The sequence below is a fragment of the Numenius arquata genome, chromosome 6, assembly GCF_964106895.1.
Source record: "Numenius arquata chromosome 6, bNumArq3.hap1.1, whole genome shotgun sequence".
Lineage (NCBI taxonomy): Eukaryota > Metazoa > Chordata > Aves > Charadriiformes > Scolopacidae > Numenius > Numenius arquata.
Genome location: NC_133581.1, coordinates 18,072,733 through 18,095,615, shown reverse-complemented (window position 1 = coordinate 18,095,615; position 22,883 = coordinate 18,072,733). Strand labels below are relative to the sequence as shown.

Sequence of the window (22,883 nt, the reverse complement as noted above, 5' to 3'; positions counted from 1 at the left end):
GGCTGATTTTGTTTTTTAAAGCTGCAGAAAAAAAGAAACCAGCGCAAACATTTTCTTCCAAGCTCATTAGTGATGGAAATCAGTTATGCAGTTCTTTTCAAAAGCAAACTCATACTCAGTGTCTTTTTCCTTCCTCTTTGCAGCTGCTGTGAACGTGTCAGATGTTTAAGTTGCTTTAGCGTATATCACGTAGTATCACTCACTAAGTTTTCATAAGTTCTTCACAAGCGATGGTAACACAAGCACCAAGAGCAGCCCACTGCCCTACTGCAAGGGCTTGTCTCTCCCATTGAACTCTTTTGCAATGTCACTACTAGCACAATTGCCTGACATAATACAGACATCATATTACAGAAGGTTACTCTACTGAGTGCCCTCAAGTTTTAATTTAAAACACAAGCAATTCCCTCAAAATCCTGCATCCGGTTCATTGTTGTGCATCTACTTGCTCATTACACATGCTACCGCGCTGGAGAAAATTAATAAGCACATTCTTCTACTTCTTAAAAGTACATCTGCAATGATAAAATATAAACCAGAAGTATATACTAAATTACATTAAAGAAATAGAAGTTCATGCCATCAAAACTTTATATTGTTTTGTGCATGTATAACTTTATAGTTTTTACAACCAGAGAAACTGCTATCTCAATGTTAACTATCTCAGGGTTACTAAAGTGGTGCCCGGGAGTAGCGTGCCAGTGCTAGTAGGTAAAGGTGCCAGCATGGCCTTGCAGCCTGTTGCAGCAGTTGATGAGGGAGAGAAAGACACATGTGGCAGTGAAGACATGAGTAGTGATAAGATGGTAACTGCAGAAATGTCTGCACATGAACAGGTGGGAATTAGTGCCTGCCCTCCCAGAAAAATAGCGGGACGATTAGCCCAGCTGAAGTGTATCTACATGAATGCACACAGCATGGGCAACAAACAGGAGGAGCTGGAGGCCATCGTACAGCAAGAAAACTATGATCTAGTTGCCATCACAGAAACGTGGTGGGAGGACTCGCATAACTGGAATGCTGTGATTGATGGTTACCAACTTTTCAGAAGGGACAGGCAAGGAAAGAGAGGTGGTGGGGTGGCCCTTTATGTTAAGAGCAGTATTGTATGCCTCGAACTTAGCAATACGCACGATGACAGCGTTGAGTGTCTATGGATAAGAATTAAGGGGAAGACCAATAAGGCAGACATCGTGGTGGGAATTTGTTATAGACCCCCAAACCAGGATATAAAGGCAGATGAAATATTCTATAAGCAGCTGGCAGAGGCCTCACGATCACTCCCCCTTGTACTCATGGGGGACTTCAACTTCCCAGATATCTGCTGGAAATATAACACAGCAGAGAGGCAACAATCCTGGAGATTCTTAGAGTGCATGGAAGACAACTTCCTAATGCAGCTGGTGAGGGAACCGACTAGGGAAAGTGCCCTACTGGACCTGCTGATAGTTAACTCAGAAGGTCTTGTGGGGGATGTAAACGTTGGAGGTCGTCTTGGACAGAGTGATCATGAAATGATACAATTTTCAATTCTTGCTGAAGCAAGGATGGGGGCCAGCAAAACTGCCACCTGGGACTTCCGAAGGGCAGACTTTGGCCTCTTCAGGAGCATGGCTGAAAGTGTCCCTTGGGAGACAGTCCTGAAGGGCAAAGGTGCCCAGGAAGGCTGGTCGTACTTCAAGGAGGCACTCTTAAAAGCCCAGGAAAGAGCCATACCCAAATCCCAAAAAACAAGCAGGAAGGGAAGAAGACCAGCCTGGCTAAATAGAGAGCTTTGGCGGGAGCTCAGGAACAAAAAGAAGGTTTATGATCTTTGGAAAAGGGGCCTGGCAGGCAAGGAGAAATACCAGGAAGCGGTGAAGATATGCAGGGGGAAAATTAGAAGGGCCAAGGCTCAAGCCGAGCTCATCTTGGCCACTACAGTTAAGAATAACAAAAAGGTTTTTTTTTCGGTATGTAAACAGTAAAAGGAAGATTAGGGATAATGTGGGCCCACTGATGAATGAGATGGGCACCCTAGTGGTGGAAGACACGGAGAAAGCAGAGTTGCTGAATGCCTTCTTTTCTTCAGTCTTCACTGCTAAGGCTGTCCCTCATGAATCTCTGGCCTTGGAGGCAAGGGGGAGGGTATGGAGAGAAGAAGTGTTTCCTCCAGTAGAGGAGGACCAGGTTCGGGACCACTTGGCCAAACTGGACATTCATAAGTCCATGGGCCCTGATGGGATGCACCCACGAGTGCTGAGAGAGCTGGCAGATGTTATCGCTGGGCCACTCTCTATCATCTTTGAAAGGTCATGGAGAACAGGAGAGGTGCCTGAAGACTGGAGGAAGGCCAACATCACTCCAGTCTTCAAAAAGGGCAAGAAGGAGGACCCTGGGAACTACAGACCAGTTAGTCTCACCTCCATCCCTGGGAAGGTAATGGAGAGACTCATTCTAGATGTCATCTCCAAACAAGTTGAAGAGCGGGGGGTTATTGGAAGTGGGCAACATGGGTTTACCAAGGGTAAATCATGTTTGACCAATCTGATAGCTTTCTATGATGCTGTAACTGGTTGGTTGGATGAGGGGAGGGCAGCAGATGTCATCTACCTTGACTTCAGCAAGGCTTTTGACACAGTCTCCCATAACATCCTCGTTGGGAAACTAAGGAAGTGTGGGCTGGATGAGGGGACAGTGAGCTGGATTGAGAACTGGCTGTGTGACAGGACCCAAAGGGTAATGATTAATGGAGCGGGTTCAAGCTGGAGGCCTGTAACCAATGGTGTCCCCCAGGGGTCAATACTTAGTCCAGTCCTGTTCAACATATTCATCAGCGACCTAGACGAGGGGACAGAGTGTATCCTCAGCAAGTTTGCTGATGATACCAAACTGGGAGGGGTGGCTGACACCCCGGAGGGCCGTGCTGCCATCCAGCGAGACCTGGACAGGCTGGAGAGCTGGGCAAGGAAGAACCTCATGAGGTTCAACAGGGAAAAGTGCAGGGTCCTGCACCTGGGGAAAAAGAATGTTAGGCACCAATACAGGTTAGGTGTGGACCTGCTGGAGTCAAGTTCTGAAGAGAAAGATCTGGGGGTCCTGGTAGACAGAAAAATGACAATGAGCAAGCAGTGTGCTCTTGTGGCCAGGAAGACCAATGGAATCCTGGGCTGCATAGGGAAGAGTGTGGCTAGTAGGTCAAGGGAAGTCATTCTCCCCCTCTACTCTGCACTGGTGAGGCCACAACTGGAATACTGCATCCAGTTCTGGGCTCTCCAATTCAAGAGGGACAGGGAACTACTGGAAAGAGTCCAGCAAAGGGCAACAAGGATGATTCAAGGATTGGAGCATCCCCCTTATGAAGAAAGGCTGAGAGAGCTGGGACTCTTTGGCCTGGAGAAGAGAAGGCTGAGGGGAGACCTTATCAATGCTTATAAGTATCTAAAGGGTGGGTTGAAGGAGGAGGGAGCCAGACTCTTTTCAGTGGTTGCCAGTGAGAGGACGAGGGGCAATGGGCACAAGTTGGAACATAGGAGGTTCCATTCAAATATGAGAAGAAACTTCTTTACGGTGAGGATGACAGAGCCCTGGAACAGGCTGCCCAGGGAGGTCGTGGAGTCCCCTTCTCTGGAGATTTTCAAGACCCGCCTGGATGCAGTCCTGAGTAACATGCTCTGACATGCTCTGGGCAATCCTGCTTCAGCAGGGGAGTTGGACTAGATGATCTTTATGGTCCCTTCCAACTCTAAAAATTCAGTGAAATTCAGTGAAATGTCTGCGTAACATAAAACCATCAAAACAGTCCTTATACTCAGCTCACTGTGCCTGAGTGTTTACTGGAAAAGAGACAGCCAAGGCTGACACACAAACTAGCTTGAGCAATTGTGCTACAAATAAACACTGCAATCACTACTACTCACAATGTACCCGCACCACAAGCATGACATGAAAACATTTGGTCGATGCCATCCTAACACAACAACAGCAAGGAAGACAAAACAGACTCTTTAGGATAGAGGCACTTAGCCAAGACATTAAAGCATTTGGGAAAAGGGGGCGAGAAAAAGAATTCAAGTCACAGCACACTCCAGGATGGCCTCATCCTCAGAAAAATCAAGACAAAGCAGCAGGAAAAGCAATGCCTTTGCAAGAGCACTAGCAGAACTGCATCAAGTCTTCTATTCCACAATACTGCAGACAGGCAAAGCGTTAAGCCCTGACTGTTCAAATGCATAAATCACTGCCGTATCCCGTATCATTATCCTCACCACAAGTCAGAGCCCTACACAGGAGCAGGGCTGGTTCCTAATGCCTATTTACTGGCTACTGCTCCCACCAATGCTTCTCGAGCTTAAAGGTTGATGCCATGGAAACAAGATCCACACATGGAAACACACATGAAGGCTTTCTGGCAAAAAAGCAAATTCTGCATCTTCACCAAGTGCTGAAAATTTGAGATACTGAAGCTGCTGCTAATAAAATAAATGAATTTTATCTGAGGTGTGAATAATCCTATCTGAGTTACTTCCCTAGGAAATACACTAACACAGGCACAGACTCAAAAGCATTAGTACAAACGAACTGCTCATGCTGGTGGCTCACACTTACTGCCAGGTTCCCCCTCAGAAACACTACATAAAAAAAAAAAAAAAATACCCACCCCACCAAAACAAGGTGTTGTTTAGAATGTAAACCACCCCCTGTCAAAGAAGTATTTTCTTCCTATATCTAATAGCAGCAGCTACAGAGCCTGCAAACCAGATAAAAGAATGCTGGTGACCTCAAACAGCTTTGTACTCTATTCACGTAGCTCTTACTCTGCCTACCATTCAGAGCCACCCACTGCCCAGCTTATCAGGTTGTAAAGGAGTCAATCAAACAGCACTGGGCACAACCAGACCAGAAGTTGCTGTACTATACAGCCTCTCCAGTTGTAGGGAGTTGCCGCATGACAGTCACCCACGGCCAACACGTGCAGATGCGCTGGCTGCAGCTCTGCAGCCCCATAGGGTAAAAGCTACTGCAAAGCCCAAACGGCTGGTGCTGCTGCACCCCTTTTGGATGGGTAAAAGCCACCTCAGTGGAAGTGCCAGCTTTGCCAACAACAACTGAAATCAAGCAAAATCACAAGGTATTGCTATTGCTGAAGGCATTGCCCTGGATTCACCTTTGATGTCCTGGAGCGAGCACAGCACGTGCCATGTACCAGCAGCAGGACTGTGCTCCAAAGAAGAATTTGCTAGATTGAGAGCACAAGGTTCACTGATTCTGCCTCATTGCAGGGCGTCACCATCTGACAACACAGACTGACTTCGTAGGAACCCCCAAATAAAAAACACCCTTATGGGACTCTAAAGATAGCTGTCTGAAACAACACCGTTGATACAGGCTACACCATCCACCTGCAGGATTCCTACTGGCCTGCACATCTATGACTTGAGAGCTCAGAAGAGACCACACCAGAGAGGTGAATGAAGCAAGGTTGCTGCTGCTTAATGGGCAGTGCTGCCTTGCAGGTATTTCATAACATCTTTTTTACAATAAGCTTTAAGGTAAATGTGACACCCTCTTTTCTTCATGACTCCCCACAACAGGCAACAATCCAGCCAAGAACACATAATTTGCTGGTACAAATACAGACCAGCCAGAGAACAGCATTGCAGAACAGATGTTTTATGCTTACATTAGATGTAATAAGCTCTGCAGTCAGTACAGGTCACTGGGAGAAGCCTAGTATTTACTGCAGCAACCATAATTTTCCGGCTACTTCTCTTCTGTTCCCACCCCCAATGTGCTGCAGAGAAATTAAATTCCAACAGACATCTGCATGCTCCCAGTGGATAAGTACATTCAAGGGTACTTATAAACACACAATAATGCTTTCTAATTGGGCAATATTTTTACATTCTGTTTTAATTGAAAAAAAATCACTAATTTTAAAGACAAATCAGAGTGACTGCTAGTGAGCGAAGCATTCTGTGAGCCCAAGAAACACAGACACAATGCATATTAAAGTTTCTTCTCTGTTTGGAGGAAAATTTGAGAAAAATTGTGCAAGGATATTGGGATCTCTAAACGATCAATGATCTCACAGCACTTCACAAATATCCGTGAGGCAGGAAAAGAATGCTCAGGAACCATTTCACTCAGAACTTACTTACCTTATTATCTGTGCCCGTTCAACCATAGATAAATTGTTTGTTTCTTCCCTTAAATTGTGTGTTAGCTGTTTTCTACCTAGCAATGGCTGCAGTTCGGATCCATCCATCCAGATTTAACACATGTGGTGAGAAGCAGCCAAGGGACCAGCATTTTATTAATCATAAATAGTCAGGACATAAGCTGCATGGATGGTGAGGAAAGACCTTAGCACAGCAACCACTAGCTCTGGGCAAAACACCAACATCTTTCTGCAGCCTGCAGAGATGCTTGTGGCCCAGTCCTAACAAAAATTAATTGATTGAATGTAAAAGCAGTGGGTTACACAAAATAAAGTATTTCACTTAAGACTGAAATATTTTTATATATTAAAAGTACCATATGAAGTATAAAAATAATGTTTAATATATTATATAAACATTCCTGTGTGTGTGTGTATATAAAAGAAAATGTGTGCATACATAAATATACGTATAAATATTAGGAAGAGAAGGTTATCTGCTCGAGGAGATGTTATCAGGGAAGAAGGTTCAGAGGAAAGGTGAGGGTAAATACAGAGCACCGACCTCTTAGATCTGGGATAGAGACCTTTCTGAAGAATAGCTGCCCCTCCTTCTGCCCCCCCCCCCCCCAGTCCTATGAGGTAAGAAAGTATTGCTCTCTCCTTTGAAGACAGTAAACAAACATATACAGGATAAAACTCATGCAGATATTTAGACATACAATCTCCCATTGATTTCAAAAGGTAATTAAGAGACAAAATACCTTTTGGCAACCATCCCCTAAGGGACTTCTGAGCACTGTAATAAAACAAGTCTGAAAAAGTGTATAAAAATCCAAGTTTCAGGCTCATGCCTTGACCACAAGGCTATTCTTTCTTTTCTTTCTGTACTCTCAGGGCTCCGACTGAGGATCTCTTGTGCAATCCATCAGGAAAAACATCGAGACAGAACTTCAGGCAAAGGCAGGCTAGTGCTGCAGGAGAGAGGAAGGGACAGTACAGGGGTTTGCAAGGAAGAGGCACAGGGAGATGGACTCACGAGGGGGATCGCAGAATGAAAATTTACAAGGATCCAAACATCAGGGTGCTTCGCTAGAACAACAAAAGGACCTTAACACCATTTATTTTTGGTTCACTGCCCTACAAGTGCACCTTAATTTCCTACAGGGCAATTATTTCCCAAAACACTCAAGGATACAGAGGCTTCCATCACTTCTCAGAGATAAGAGCATGATGTACGAAACAGATTTCTAAGGCTGAATGAAGATATGCTTAAGTTGCATCCAGATTCTAGCCACTACCGTTTCTAACTTTTTAATTGCATAAAAGCGTAGCTCTTGCGGGGGGGGAGGGGAGGAACAGGACACAGACAGGGGACGGATGATGCAACAAGGGAAGGAAACCATTAAAAGGGTGTGCACGTAAGTACTTTTATCCAGGACTTTAGCCATGGCATCTTATGCCTTTTGACAAATTTCACTGTGAGGAAACCGCCAGGGTCAGAAGACAGCAAGTTTTATTCCTTCTGGGATCAGAAGTCCTAATGGAAGGAGACGAGGTGACCGAGAGACTGCAGATCAAAGCTTACGTAAGACAGGGGAATCTTCTCTCCCAGAGCTGTTCCTCCATGCCCTTGATTAATGTATCATAACAATGATTTGTACTGTTTGACACACTCTGCCCAACTACATTTGTATGCAGAATTCTACCGATGAGAAAAAATAAAAGGAATCTAATTATCAGAGCTGTCCTGCTTCCAATGATCCCTCACTAGGAACTCTGTGTTCCTCTTCTGGATCATTTGACTCCTGATTGATAAGAGAGCAGCTTGCTAACCTAGTCACATTCCTGGCGAGCACAAGACTAACTGCAGTTTAATGCAACACATGTTAGCGGCAAACCAGTACGACCTCACCAAGAACAGCACATTGAATCTGTTCCTAGCTCTTGGCTGTATCAGTTGAAAAGTGAAAGGCCCAGTGTCCTATAGGTCACATGACATTTTCCACTTTTCATCGATCTAATAAACTAATCTTCTATTTAAGGTGGACTTTTTGTTGTTGTGTGATTGGCTTTTTAGTTTGTATGTAGTTTTACTTTCCACTACAGCAAGAAAATTCACAAGTGAATTTAAACTGAAGCCTGTGTACTGGAGTCTGGAAGAAAACATTGCTCCCTGTGGCTAATGTGCCATGGAAGTGGACCTTTGCAAACACGGAGGAAGAGAGGAAGCGTTAAGACAGTAGTAGGATGCAGTAAGCTTTTGAAAGAAAGATTTCATAGTGCTCTACAGCTTCCAGAGTTATGATCTATGCCCTCCCTGCCTGAAACTAACCCCAAGCCTGCCTCATTTGTAGCGCAAGACACAAAATGCTTTTTCCCCATGCAGCATTCCCCTTGCTTCTTCACCCACCATTACAGAGGCCCATTTCCAATCATTCAATATCCTGCCCTGCTAATTATCTTACAGTCACCAAAAAGCCAGTTAGCCAACCCTAAGATCTTGCCTTTACACCCTCCATACCATAAATGACATATATATGTCCCTGCACACATTCCCCCTCTGTGACAGTAACCATACATGAGAAACTGCCATGCTATCCACACCAACTCGCTGCGCACCACACTTGAGTTGCACTTCTCATGTTCAGTTGGTGTATCTTCGGTCTCAAGTGCTTGCAGGAGATGGAAACAGTTGTAATACCAAGGAAAAAACAACAACAAAAACAACCAACCAAACAAAAAAAAATCCCAAAATCCCAAAATCCACACAAACAAACAAACAAAAAACAACCCACACAAAACAAACCCCAAAACACCTAACAAAAAAGAACCAGTCTTTTGATATCAGGTAGGAAGCACCAAAACCACATAAAGCTATCATAAAAGAGATCAGGCACGGGGTGGCGGTGGGGGGAATAAAAGGAGGAAAGAAAAGCTAATTGTTAAAGCAGTCAGCATTTCCGTGGAAGGTTTACATCACAGCAACCTGTATGCACCCACAAAGTCTACCTGAAAGGCCAGTGTAGTCACATTGCAAAACTTAGGTATGTACTGTTTGCCTCAAATTGAGGATGGATGGATTGAGATGTCAAGACAAAGTAAGACCCTCGTCCACCAACAAAAAACCCCTCATCATCAGATGACTCTAGGACAATAAAAAGTTGCTGAGATCCCAGTAAGAACATCCAGTGGGATTAGGTTTTAGTGGAATGACAAGAACGTAGCCAAGACAAGTGTGATAAAAATCTCTCCAAGTCAGCAAAGTCAGCTGGCTCTTCTCCATTGCCTGAAGATTTTCCAATTAGTTCTTGTATCCTTCTCCAGGCAGTTCCCTTCCTTCCTTGGGGTTCAGAAAGCATTAGCATCTTTCATTCCAGGAAAATCAAGCTCTGTCACTTTCATATCTCTCAGCTTCACTACTTTGTCAAAGCTTTCCATTTTTATAATCAAGACCTGAGCCAATTTTCATTTATCCTTTCATCATTTTTAAAATTAACCAAGTCATGGTAATTCAATCCCAGTTTGTGTTGTGTAACAATATCCCCATTCAGTCTTCATTATTTTGTGAAAATTAGGAGTAAAGTATCCCTTCTGATTAATAAAGAAATAGTCAATCACATCAGCTCTGACTGTTAATGTGTACATGCTCCCAAATCTATGTCCGTGCAGTGCAAATCCGACAAGGCCAAAACCTTCACTAACATTACACACATCTCTGTCCACATCCAAATATGAACTAGGGGAACGGGGTCTTCAGCAGATGCACAGTTTTACCCAAGTGAACTTGTCCACCATTTTTTCTCAAAATGATTTTGATTTAGATTGTTTCATCCACAATTCCCAGCTCCTTAGAGTCTCAGTGCCTCTCTCTCCTAAGTTAAATGAGAGGCACTAAGATGAATACCTTACAACCTATTTGGGCTTGCTTTGGGGACTACAACTAGTTTGCTCTTTATTTGAGGCCACAAACACCACTTTGACAGAAGAAATGAAAGAAACCAAGACCACCGAAACAAAAAGTTTCAAAACCTCTTTATACACTGATCTGACTGTACCATCAACACACACATCCTTAACATTAGATTATTCTGATGTTTTCAGGTCAAGAATTGTAGCTTGTAGTGTGCCAAAAAAACCCTGGTATCTGTTTTTTCTTCCTATGCTATTTTACATGCAAAGAGCAAAAATAAAAGCGTTCATTGTAGCACATAAATGTCGTCATTACCTATTTGAATGTGCTAATTTCTAGTACTGTGAACTTAATGAAATGAATGGTTCCATTAAACAATGATTGCAGGCAAACATTCCATCAAAGTACATATCATTATCCAACATTTTATAGGACTAGAATAAAAGTCATGACAGCAAGAATTATTTGGCAACAAAACATCAAATTCTACTTAAACAACTATTTCCAAGGTCCTTTTGTGGACGTATGTTGGAGGCCGTCTTGGGCATAGCAATCGTGAAATGACAGAGCTTTGGGTTCTCGGAGAAGTAAAGAGGGGGGGTCAGCAGAACGGCTAACTTGGAATTCTGGAGGGCAGACTTCGGCCTGCTTAGGAGCCTGGTTGTCAGAGTCCCTTGGGAGACAGACCTGAAGGGCAAGGGAGCCCAGGAAAGGTGGACATTCTTCAAGAAGGAAATCTTAAAGGCACAGGAGCAGGCTGTCCCCAGGTGCTGAAAGACCTGATTGGGAAGAAGACCTATCTGGCTGAACAGACAGCTTTGGCTGGAACTCAGGGGAAAAAAATAAAGAGAGTTTATGACCTTCGGAAGAAGGGGCAAGCAATTCAGGAGGACTACAAGGAGGTTATACCAGGAGAAAATTAGAAGGGCCAAAGCCCAACTAGAACTTAATCTGGCTACTGCCATAAAAGACAATAAAAACGTTTCTATAAGTACATTAGCAACAAAAGAAGGGCTAAGGAGAATCTCCATCCTTTATTGAATGGGGGGGGGGGGGGGGAAATATAGTGACAAAGGATGAGGAAAAGGCTGAGGTACTCAATGCCTTCTTTGTCTCAGTCTTTAAAAGTAAGACCAGTTGCTCTCCTGGTACCCAGCCCCCCGAGCTGGACAACAGGGATGGGGAGCAGAATGAAGCCCCCATAATCCAAGGAGAAATCATGAGTGACCTGCTACACCACTTATACACACCAGTCTATGGGGTTGGATGGGATCCACCCAAGTGTACTGAGGGGGCTGGCAAAAGTGCCCACCAAGCCACTTTCCATCATTTATCAGCAGTCCTGCATAACCGGGGAGGTCCCAGCTGACTGAAGGTTAGCAAGTGTGACGCTCCTCTACAAGAAGGACCAGAAGGAGGATCCAGGGAACTACAGGCCTGTCAGTCTGGCCTCAGTACCTGGGAAGGTTATGGAACAGATCATCCTGAGTGTCATCACATGGCACATAGAGGACAACCAGGCGATCAGGCCCTGTCCACAGGTGTTTATGAAAGGCAGGTCCTGCTTGACAAATTTGATCTCCTCCTATGACAAGGTGAGCCGCTTAGCAGATAAGGGAAAGTATTGTCTACTTGGACCTTACTAAAGTCTTTGACAGACACAGTTTCCCACAGCATTCTCCTGGAAAAACTGGCTGCTTATGGGTCATACAGGGGTAGGCTTGAATGGGAAAAAAAACTGGCCGGATGGCCGGGCCCAAAGAGTTGTGGTGAATGGAGTTACATCCAGGTGGCAGCCGGTCACAAGCGGTGCTCCCCAGGGCTCAGTATTGAAGCCAGTTCTGTTTAATGTCTTTATCAATGATCTGGACAAGGGGATCAAGTGCACCCTCAGTAAGTTTGCAGACAACACCAAGCTGGGTGGGAGTGTTGACCTGCTTGAGGGTAGGAAGGCTCTACAGAGGGATCTGGACAGGCTGGATCGATGGGCTGGAAAGAATCAAAGTGTACATATCATGGGAACTCAGCTCTTCCCTAACTGTGCTGCTACTGCAAGCAATCTCACTACAACTCTTCGACATAAAAATAATGCAGACAACTCAGCATGCATGGCCTGCAAGCTTACACAATAGCACAAAGCCTTGCATTTTTGTAGAACTGAAAGGAAAAATAGCAATTCTTACAAAGTTCATACCCTGAAGACTGGGTTTTCTATTTGAATATTGTGAACAGGCAGACACTGTCCCTAAAAGACCCTCTTACAGGAGACAAGCGCTGATAGCATGGCTGGGGCCATACTGACTCAAGACAGAAGCCATCACTTGCCTGGCCCCATCCAGCCATACGGCCCAGAGGGAACAGGCCCCACCAATGTGAGATCTGACTCTATTGACGCTCTATAACCTTTCTTTTTCTAGCATGCAGTTTTTTGGAACCTCCTTACAGTATTTTCTTCTTTTACATGCTTTTCACCTACACTATCCTTCATTAAAAGTTGCATCCAAAACACCTAGCAGTATTATCAAAAGAATATTATCAATGATGTCATTAAGGAATACCACTCATTTTCAAGTGCAGAGATTTTTTTGCTTCTTCCAGCAATAAATCCAAATTTATGATAGAATTTTGAATGTCTCAGTTCTTCAACACCCAGCACCGGGATGCGAGAAGACTAATTTTCAGAGGAATTACTACATGTTCAAGGAAGCTCTTGTGTACAATTGGACTGACCTTTCATTTCACTGCTGGCCCTGTTGACCTTGGTGAGCACTGCTGCTTGCATAAACTGGCGGTACACAAATACGCTATAACCAAAGAGAATAAAAGAACTCACTTATCTCCAAAACATTTTACGTCCTTTGAAAGAAACGATCAGGTTACTGGAAGTACAGAACCACTATGGGGTAATATCGTTTGAAGTGTCCCTCATTGGACCCAATCTCTTTGGGAAATATTTAAGATCAGCTGTTCAAGAATGCAAATCCTTGCCTCATTTCCAGCACAACTCTTACTGTCTCTCCCTCTCCCACATATATGCACACAAAACCAAAAATGTTATCAACTTAATTTGTGGTCAAAAAAACTACATGTTAAGAGCTCCTCCTAAAATATGACAAAATAAACAAAAATAAACATCAGAGGAAAAAACAAAAACAAAAATGTTTTTCATACACCAACTACCTCAACTTGAGGACAGAATTTTCTTGGTTCATTTACTTTCCAGCAGAGCTGCAGGCATGTAGCTTCCATAAGGGTTAGTCTTGTATAAAAACATCAAGCCATGAATTTTGCTGTCTGTCCGCTCCTTTACTTCTCCAAATAAATAGTGCTTATGCCTTTAGGGTGTCATGTAACTCTGCTTTTCAACGTTGGATTCTCTGTTTCTGCAGCACTTAGTAACAGTACAGCTCCCTGCAGCAAGCTTGCTGGAAATAAATAAAATGTAAACTTGCTAAGACTGCAATGCAAAGATGAACAGATAAGCTCTTCTGGATAAATAAGGATACCATTTTTGAGGAATCAAATAGAGACTGAGCCTTAACGCTAGTCACAAATGGAGAAACAGGAAAAAAACATATCTAAAGTGACTACACAGCTGACAAAAAGGCATTTTTATTAAAGAGCTGCATTATCGTAAAGCCTTCAAAGTTCTAACTTGAACTTTTTGAATAAGACTGTAGCCAGCGCATATTCTTTCAGAGAACCATCCAGTAGCTCAAGAAAACAGCTGTAGGACAAGAGAAGACAGAAGAAAAAGTCACAGACCCTTGCTGTTGCTCCACTGAAGTGAAGTAAGAATACATCTGCTCTTTCCAGGGCTAGAAAATAAACTGCAGCTGGCCAACACCAGGCAAGCCAGGCAGCCCACCAACAGATCTCCAGCTATTCATGTTCAGGAGAACCATTCATTCTTCTCAGCTGGGTTGTTCTTTAAAACCACACATTCATTCCAGTTTATTTTGACCTAGCAGATGCCTAATTACAAGACATTTCTATTATGCAGCATCTCTCTCACACAATATCCACTCCTTTCTCTCTCTTTCAGTCTTCGTTACCTTTGAGGCACAATCCTTTCACACCAGTACTAGTACATCAGTTTCAAACGACCTTTTCCTCTCCTGACATGTCAGCCTGCTCAACTTCAAAGGCTCCAAGTCTTGCCAGGGGACCAAATGCTGCAGGGGCAGAGTAAGCTAAGATGTGTCCCACCTCCCAAGCCAAAGGACGCACTGACTGGTCATTTAATTCACATCAGGGAACAATTTTTCTTATGACCGATTCCTAGACATGACAGCATTTTTGCAGATTGAGAGAATAAAGCAGACAATATAACCACTACAATACCATTCAAGTCTGATTGTGAAAAGAGTGCTTTCACAAGACTAAATAAATTCGTACTACTCTATCCACAGAATTTGCCTATATATGTTTTGACCAGTGCCTACAGGAAAACAAAAGAAAACAACCTCTTCCCCCCACAAAATCTCATGCAATAACACTCTTTGCTCAGTAATCCGTTACCAGGAATGGGTATCATCCAACACCAGTCATCTGCAGTTGATGATAGAGAAGCACTAAGCACTCACTAGCAATTTTTTGATGCCTGCGTAGGCTGAAAAACAGGTCTGTCTTTCTCAGAAGCAAAGACTTCCCTGATTAAGAGGCCAGGAGATGAGATGTAGCTGTAGAACTAGAAGTGTAAAGGCTTTAACCAGTTACAGTATAAACAGACTATAGCCTTGGAACCAAAACAGATTGAGAACACACTTGCTCCAGTGAGCCCACTCCCGCAAGTCAGTTCCTTATGTTGTAGTGGAAATCTGCTATCAGGGATAAAACCCCACAAACAGCACACTGAGAAACGTGAAGCCCAATTTCTGAAGAACTGTCGTTATGACAGCTAAATTCAAATACAGCATTTTGGCAAAAAGGACTGGTAAATATTTTTCTTCTGTATGGGACTAATAAAACTCCCAAGGCAACAAGTTATTACAAATTTAAGCTTAGTTTAAGTCCACATAATATCCATATTTTTACATTTTCCTGATGTTAAGTAAATAGTCCCATTATGGCAGTATTTCACAATGGTGCCAGATTGGCATGAACCATAGCAAGTATCTACATTTGTGAACTATGGTTTACCAGAGTTTTATTCTGGTCTCCTTACTACAGTTACAGATGGACCACTGCATGGATGGATGACTGCAAGAGATTTATGCCCAACAATTACTTCTCTTATTTCCATATACCACCACAGATAGAGCTGTATCTTCTGGAATAAAAAAGGAAAACCGCTTTAATCAAATTTTGAAAAGCTTTCATTGCTCACATCCACTTGCACACTGAGTGCAAATATATATAATTTATGTGGCAATTCTTGTTTGTTTTTTGAGAGGGGTCCTACTTTCATCCTTGTGGAATCCCTTGCTCCATCTGTGTTAAAGATATCACACACTTGCCTAACAGAAGAAACAGGATGGATAGCGAAGGTCCTACAATGTAAATTCATTTAGAGTTCTTGAAATTAAGGGGTTGTGAATTAATCAAAACTCCAGAAGAAGCTAATAAAACTTGATAAACGAGCAAGATTGAGGCAGACAAAATTTACTGTGGTCAGGTACAGCATAATAAATCTTTCCGGATACCAAAAAGAATCACTTAGACTGTTCACATATACAGATAGATTCTAAATTAGTTGGAACATCTCAGGGGAACTATCTAGCATCACTGTGGACGACTCACCAGAAATACGTGTTCAATGTGTAACAGCAACTCAAAAAGCAAGAAATTAAACTGGTTTAGAGAGGGAGATGGTATTGTCTTTTCTTGCAGACCAATGACGTTTTACAGTTTCATTCTGATACTGTCAGGAAAAAGGGATGAGTATGCATAAAAAGAAAGACCAAATGTCTTAACAAAGCAATAGGAACATGTAAAAAAGAGCCCCAATCTTGCTGCAGACCAAATTATTTATTCCTTAAAACAGAGAAAACTAATAGCAAAACACCAACATTTCAAAATCGAGCCTTATACAAAATCCTAGTATTTTCTCCTACTCCTTAGGAGTAGCTTATATGACTACTCCTAGAGTCCTCATTCCAGGAAGATGACTTCAGTTCAACTCATTACAAGCCTATCTAGCAGCCTAATTCCACCATGCCCATCCTGTTTTCATACTACTAGGACCGAAGAGCCTAAGGCGACTCCACAGCACCAGTGAACCAATGCCGTTCCCAAAAAAGGAATATTTCAGAACAGAGTAAGCAACAAGGGGATGATGTCTCATTATTGGGAATGATGCCTACAGCTATGTTACTTTTCATTTTTCTTTTTTTTTTTTTTTTTTTTTTTTAAAGCAAAACTCACCTCTTTCATGATAAGATATCCTACTTTGTCAAAGGAAGGACACAAGAGCTGATTTGCTTTGCCCACAAAGCATAATGGGTCTTACTGAAATGTTGACTTAAAATCTACAGTGACATCAAATGAAGAGGAAACAGTTGCAGGTCTGTTGGTTTAAGAAAGCATGTGTCTCTTCTAGAAGAGACACTGGTTTTATATGTCATATTTTGATGTAGGTATTTCCAGCTCAAAAAAACACCAATCACAAAACCCCCCAAAGAAACCAACAAAAAAACCCTACATCCAACCAACCAAACAACCACAAAGCCCCCAAACCTTTAAGGACCCCAGAATAATTTCCCATGATTTTGATTACTCTTGTTGTATATATGAGCTCCCCTCTTCTCCATCTTCTCCCTCACTCATGTTGTGAGACCATCATATCTAATGAAGATAGGCCTCATCTTCCTGAGGCTAGATTACATTCCATCCATATTTCAGCCTAGGCTTCTGGGTTTTCTCCAATGTCTTTTTCATAGGTTTAAAGCTGGTTTTCTTGCTGTTCTTGAATTGTTCAGGTCAATCCCATACTGGACACAATATAAAAGCTGCAGAGGCTAATGCCCAGCACAACTTCATGACAATCACTCACTTTGATGTTCAGACACTTAAGAACAGAATTAACCCTTTGGGCCACACCATAACGCCACAAACCAAACTCAGATGATGTCCACCCCAGCCCTCACATCTTTCAAAGATGTTTCTGCCTGATGAGAGGTGAATTCCTCCTTCTGTTAATATGATCTGTTTTCTTGCTCCCAATATGTATGACCCTACACTTGGCAAAGCTGATCTGCCCAGCGTCCACAGTCCAGATTTTTTTTTTAATACCAGTGACTGCACTAGAAACACAAATATTTGATAGACTTCAATTTACAGTGATACTTCTAGGATCTCTCACAGTCAGTTTGGGATTTTTTTTAATGTGGTTTTTTGTTTTGGGTTTTTTTTTCATTTTTTAGATGTTGTTATTGTGATTTTGTATCTTTATAATTTCCTGATCGGAATGTCATACACTGTCAAGTGCCTGACAGAAATCCAAGTATATTACATTGGCATTTCAAAACCTAAGTATGTTACATCTGCATTTGACATTGATACATTTATCAAACTTTCATTTAATGAAAAATAGGTATAACATTAGCTTGACAAGATATATTTTCCGTGGCACCATACTCACTGCAAGCAACTATATTATCATCCTTTAAACCTTTTTTGATCAAAATTCATGTCAGCCATGCCATTATTTTGGCCAAGGCAAATACAAGGCTAACAGGGCTATAATTATTTGAGTCACCTTGTTCAACCTTTTAAAATATTGGCAGAGCACTGTCTTTCAACCAGTCTTCTGAAACTTTCCTGACGTTCTGGAAAAAAAAATAAAAAAAATTATCAACATCAACAACCTAGATAGCTCTTCGGCCATCTCTCTTAAACTCTGAAACAGAAATGTTTCAGCCTTGATTTTTAAAATTCTACCTCTAGAGGCTGAATAAATGCTGGTACAGAGAAAGGAATCTCATCACTGTATGATACTTCTGCTTTTTCCCCAAATGCAACATCGAAATTATTACTAATGTAAAATTTGCCTTAGCAGGGTTTGATTGTTTGCCAATAGACATATTTAAGATGTTTTAGTATTAACAGTGCATAGTGCCCTGTATCTGCCTTAGAGAGCAAACTCACTCAAGTTATCACAAGTTTTTTCCTATCCCTATTAGATGGAGCCGGTCATCCTGTGATGTGGTGGCTCATGGCAGGCTGCAGTCACTGCCTTAGATTATGTTTTGATTGAGGGAAGTGGAGAGGATTTCCCATCTGTCAGGCACCCCTTAAAACGTCTTATTTCCAACTTATTAATTACTGAGGAACAAGTAATGTAGTTTTTAAATATGAAATGCCCCTTTCACTCCTATGAGTCTACTTGATTCTTCCTAAATAAATTGTAGTCATAGACGTTGACATTGCAATTACACAACTTTTTCTGTAAGGTTTCATACTGAAATATTAAAGGCTCAAAGGAGAGTATGTTATTCTTTGATACAGACTACAAGGGAGCTGGGTAACCTAAACAAGGTGGGGAGGGCAGAGATACTGTGGGTGACTTCCTGCATTAATCCATCTATCTTCCTGCTACTCAGTAAGATTACAACATTTCCGTTTGCACAGAAGTCAGGGCCCCATCCTCCTACCCTTAATCAAATTTTTCCTTTCATTCTCACAGTGTGGCTCTGTAACAGCACACAGGAATCATCAAGACAGACAGGACAATTTTTCAAATAGCATTTTATGAGTAGTGCTGTATACTCACTACAAAAAAGAATCAATACTTCAAAATAACTCCTAAAGACAGGAACACGTTCTGCAGTTAATACATCTAGAGAGTCAGTGTGAAATACACTGATCAGAAATCCCTTTACAAGACCTGTTTTCCTTTCAATTTACACAATATTGCTTCAATAATATGTGGTTTTAAAATTCCAGCTTCATCTGGAATAGATAGTGGCATAGACTATGCCACTATATCTATCTCATCTACGCCACTAGATAGAATACAAAATTACAGGAATTCTGAAGAGTTTTAACATCTTTTATTAAAGTAGCAGCATTTTTGCAACAGATGAAAAGTACTCCAGGCTATATTAAAGTCAGCAGCCCTCCAGACTTCACAGAATCACAGAACGGCAGGGGTTGAAAGGCACCTTCAGAGATCATCTAGAGTGCAACCCCCCTGCCAAAGCAGGTTCACCAGAGGATGTTGGACAGGAATGCATCCAGGTGGCTTTTGAAGATCTCCAGAGAAGGAGACTCCACAACCTCTCTGGGCAGCCTGTTCCAGTGCTCTGCACTCTCACAGTAAAGACATTTTTCCTCATGTTCAGATGGAATTTCCTGTGTTCCAGTTTGTGCCTGTTGCCCCTTGTCCTGTCACTGGGCACACTGAAAAGAGCCTGGCCCCATCCTCTTGACACCCATCCTTTAGATATTTATAAGCATTGATGAGATCCCCTCTCAGTCTCCTCTTCGCCAGGCTAAACAGACCCAGGCCTCTCAGCCTTTCTTCATAAGAGAGATGCTCCAGTCCCTTGATCATCATTGTAGTACTCTGCTGGACTCTCTCCAGTAGTTCCTTGTTTATCTTGAACTGGGGAGCCCAGAACTGGACATAGTACTCCAGATGTGGCCTCACCAGGGCAGAGTAGAGGGGGAGGATGACCTCCCTCAACCTGCTGGCCACACTCGTTTTAATGCAGTCCATGATACCGTCAGCCTTCTTGGCCACAAGGGCACATTGCTGCTTCATGGCCCACTTGCTGTCCACCAGGACTCTCAGGTCCCTCTCTGCAGAGCTGCTTTGCAGTAGGTCAATCCCTAACCTGTACTGGTGCATGGGTTTATTTGTCCCTAGGTGCAGGACCCTACACATGCCCTTGTTGAACTTCGTTAGGTTCCTCTCCACCCAACTCTCCAGCCTGTCCAGGTCTCACTGAATGGTGGCACAGCCTTCTGGTGTGTCAGCCACTCCTCGCAGTTTTGTGTCACCAGCAAACTTGCTGAGGGTACGCTCTGTCCCCTCATCCAGATCATTGATGAGTATGTTGAATAAGACTGGATGCAGTACTGACCCGTGGGGAACTCCACTAGTTAGAGACCTCCAACTGGACTCTGCCCCATTGATCAAAACCCTCTGAGCTCTGCCACTCAGCCAGTTCTCAATCCACCTTGCTGTCCTCTCATCTAACCCACACCTCCTAAGCTTACCTTACTTCACCACTAATTACAGAACACACTCACCTCTCATGCATTTGTAAGTCAAAGTGGCATCCGCCTTTAGATAGAAGTCAAGAGGCAGCACTTCTCCCTGTTTCAGAACCTTTCAGAAATCTGGTGAACTCATTTAACCTAAAGTGGCATATGCAGCCCAGCTAAAAACAGTAACAACAATAAGGAAACCCCTTCCTGGATATTCTCGAACCTGCTTAAACTGAAGCATCACTGCATGACAGCTAAAACTCACTTCATCTGCCTTGAGTTCTCAACCATCTACTTCAGAAGCACTCTCCTGTCACAATGAAGGTCACTGTGTGAGAAAGATTGAGAACTACCGCTCAAGCATCCTATGAAGGAGGTGAAGTGTACGTACTCACACTTACGCTTTGGCAAATACCATGAGTGTTGCGAGTTTGCCAGAGCTTTTGCCATTCTGACTTGAGTGGACTCTGGCCAACACACCATTCCTGGACACAGAGCACTAGCTTGAAATCATATTCTCTTCTACATCCACTGATGCACAAAGGCTTGCCCATTTGCCCGGCCTCTCTAATATCTGCTCTAAATATAAGCTACCTCCTCTTAATGCAGGTGACATCTGTACAGCATGGCTGCCGTGCTATCACAGTGTCCAAATAACAACGGGAATTGAAGCACGCCACTTCCAATGACTCCAAACGCATCTAACCACTGCACTCGGGGAACAGGAAAAAAGAACAGTATCTGATTTTCCAACTATTTGAATATATTGGAATATCATGTTCTACAGCAGACCTCACCTCAAAAACATCTGAAGTGTTCCATAGTACAGAGTATCACTTCACTCCCAACTGCCTGGCCAAAAAAAAGCCTGAAATGGCCATTTTAAGCAACTTGCCTTTTCAACCTACTGCTGAAATGCTGTGGTACTTACTGGATAAGGAATAGCTTGGCTAGTCATGATACCATTAGAACCTGAAAAATATGTGGACTAAATAGTTTGCTCTTATTTTGAATGTTTTGTTATCAAAGACAGGACTTGTAACCTGTGAGTAAATTCCTGTTACATTTTAATACATTCTTTTCAAGTCACTACACCTTTGTCATTGCATATAGCATACAACCATTTTTATTACAGAAAGCTTGGAAACATTTTTTTCCCAAAAGCTTGCATCTCTTTCCAGTTTCCAAAGAGTATTTTGAAGGACTACTGATGGAGATGAAAGTAACCCATTCACTCAACATGAATGCAGGAAGATTCTGGCTGATTTCTTCACATCACTTGTGTGAGGTGAAGCAAAGTGTCTGCAAATGCCACAAATACAAAATAATCTTTACCACATACATTCATGTATTTTCTTCTTTTTCTGGACTATCTTTCCGTTTTCCATTCATTCTCCTCTTTCACCTGTCCAGTCTCTTACTTTTCTTTCTGTGTGCTCATATAGGCATTCTGACATAAGGGGCATCTGCCATTCCTTGGCAAGGACTGCAGCCCCCAAGGGGAAAACCTACTGAGCTAAGATATTGGGCAGGGGGGAAGGGGGGGGTGGAATATCGAATAAAAAAGCAAATGGGATGTGTATGTTTGAGATCACTTGAACATGAAAATAAGGCAGTAAAATATTCTGCAGATTTTCCTGGTTGACTTTACTCTGTAGTCTGCAAGGGTAGAAAGATGCCCTAAAACTGAAAGGGAGCAAGGACAAAGTAAAGGGGACTGCAAAGTGTCTCTTCTCCCCTCCTACCTTTGAAAATTATCAGGCTTTTTAAAACTCCACATATATTGTTTCCCTACATCCCCCCACCCCAGTTCCTCAATAAAGACTAACAAATATTGTATGCAGGAGAAACCAGACTACAACTGCTAATTTACCCATACAGTGGAACATATTTAGCATATCCTTGAATTTATCATTATTAGGTACATATATAAGCCCATACTTAGAAGCTGACTTTCTATTTTGGACCTTCCTGAGTACGGAAGGCACTGCTAATTTTAAGACAAACAGAAACATGAACAAGCTCAGAATTATGTTGCACCTTTAAAAAGAATAAATTCAGTATATGACCGTGATCTACACAGTGCACAAATTATGCTTCCTAAAATATTTCTTAAAGGAATGATTTTCCACGTGCTTTTCTACACAGGCTCCCTTCTTGACTAAAAGGGAACTAAGAAACATCAAAGGCTAAATTGTTCATGAGAGTGCCTGAAGAAAAAGGTTCTTTCAGGTCAGCATGAAGGGTAATAACATTCACCTCAGCCTCAGCAATTAAGGAAATTGTTTCCATCTCTACAGGCATCAGTCTCTTGAAAACTGAACGAACAATGTATTCAACACAAACATGAATGAAATGTTGACCAGATTGAAAAAAGACTAAAAATATACTTGGATAACAAAAGACTCTTTTGGAGGGGAAAAAAACGAGTAGCTAGGCAATGCATTAAAATTATTTCCCTGCCTTCCATTCAGATGCTGTCCAAGCACAGCTTTATTGTTTGGCATGTCGCTTGCATCTCCTCACGTCACCTTCATTCTCTCAAATAACCTACAGATAAACCCTATTCTAGGATTCAGCAATATTAACCCAGTAGCCAGCAGCAAAAACCGGGGACTTCTTATTCATAAAGAATTTCTAAAGCCCCTGTGAACTACAGAGCATAGGGAGGGTGAA

At 42.5% G+C, this 22,883-nt stretch overlaps 1 protein-coding gene across 1 annotated transcript in view; it reads right to left on the bottom strand.

Annotated features, from left to right (window-relative positions):
• Positions 1 to 22,883, bottom strand: part of SERGEF (secretion regulating guanine nucleotide exchange factor) — a 161,959-nt gene that overhangs the window by 67,972 nt on the left and 71,104 nt on the right. The window lies entirely within an intron of this gene.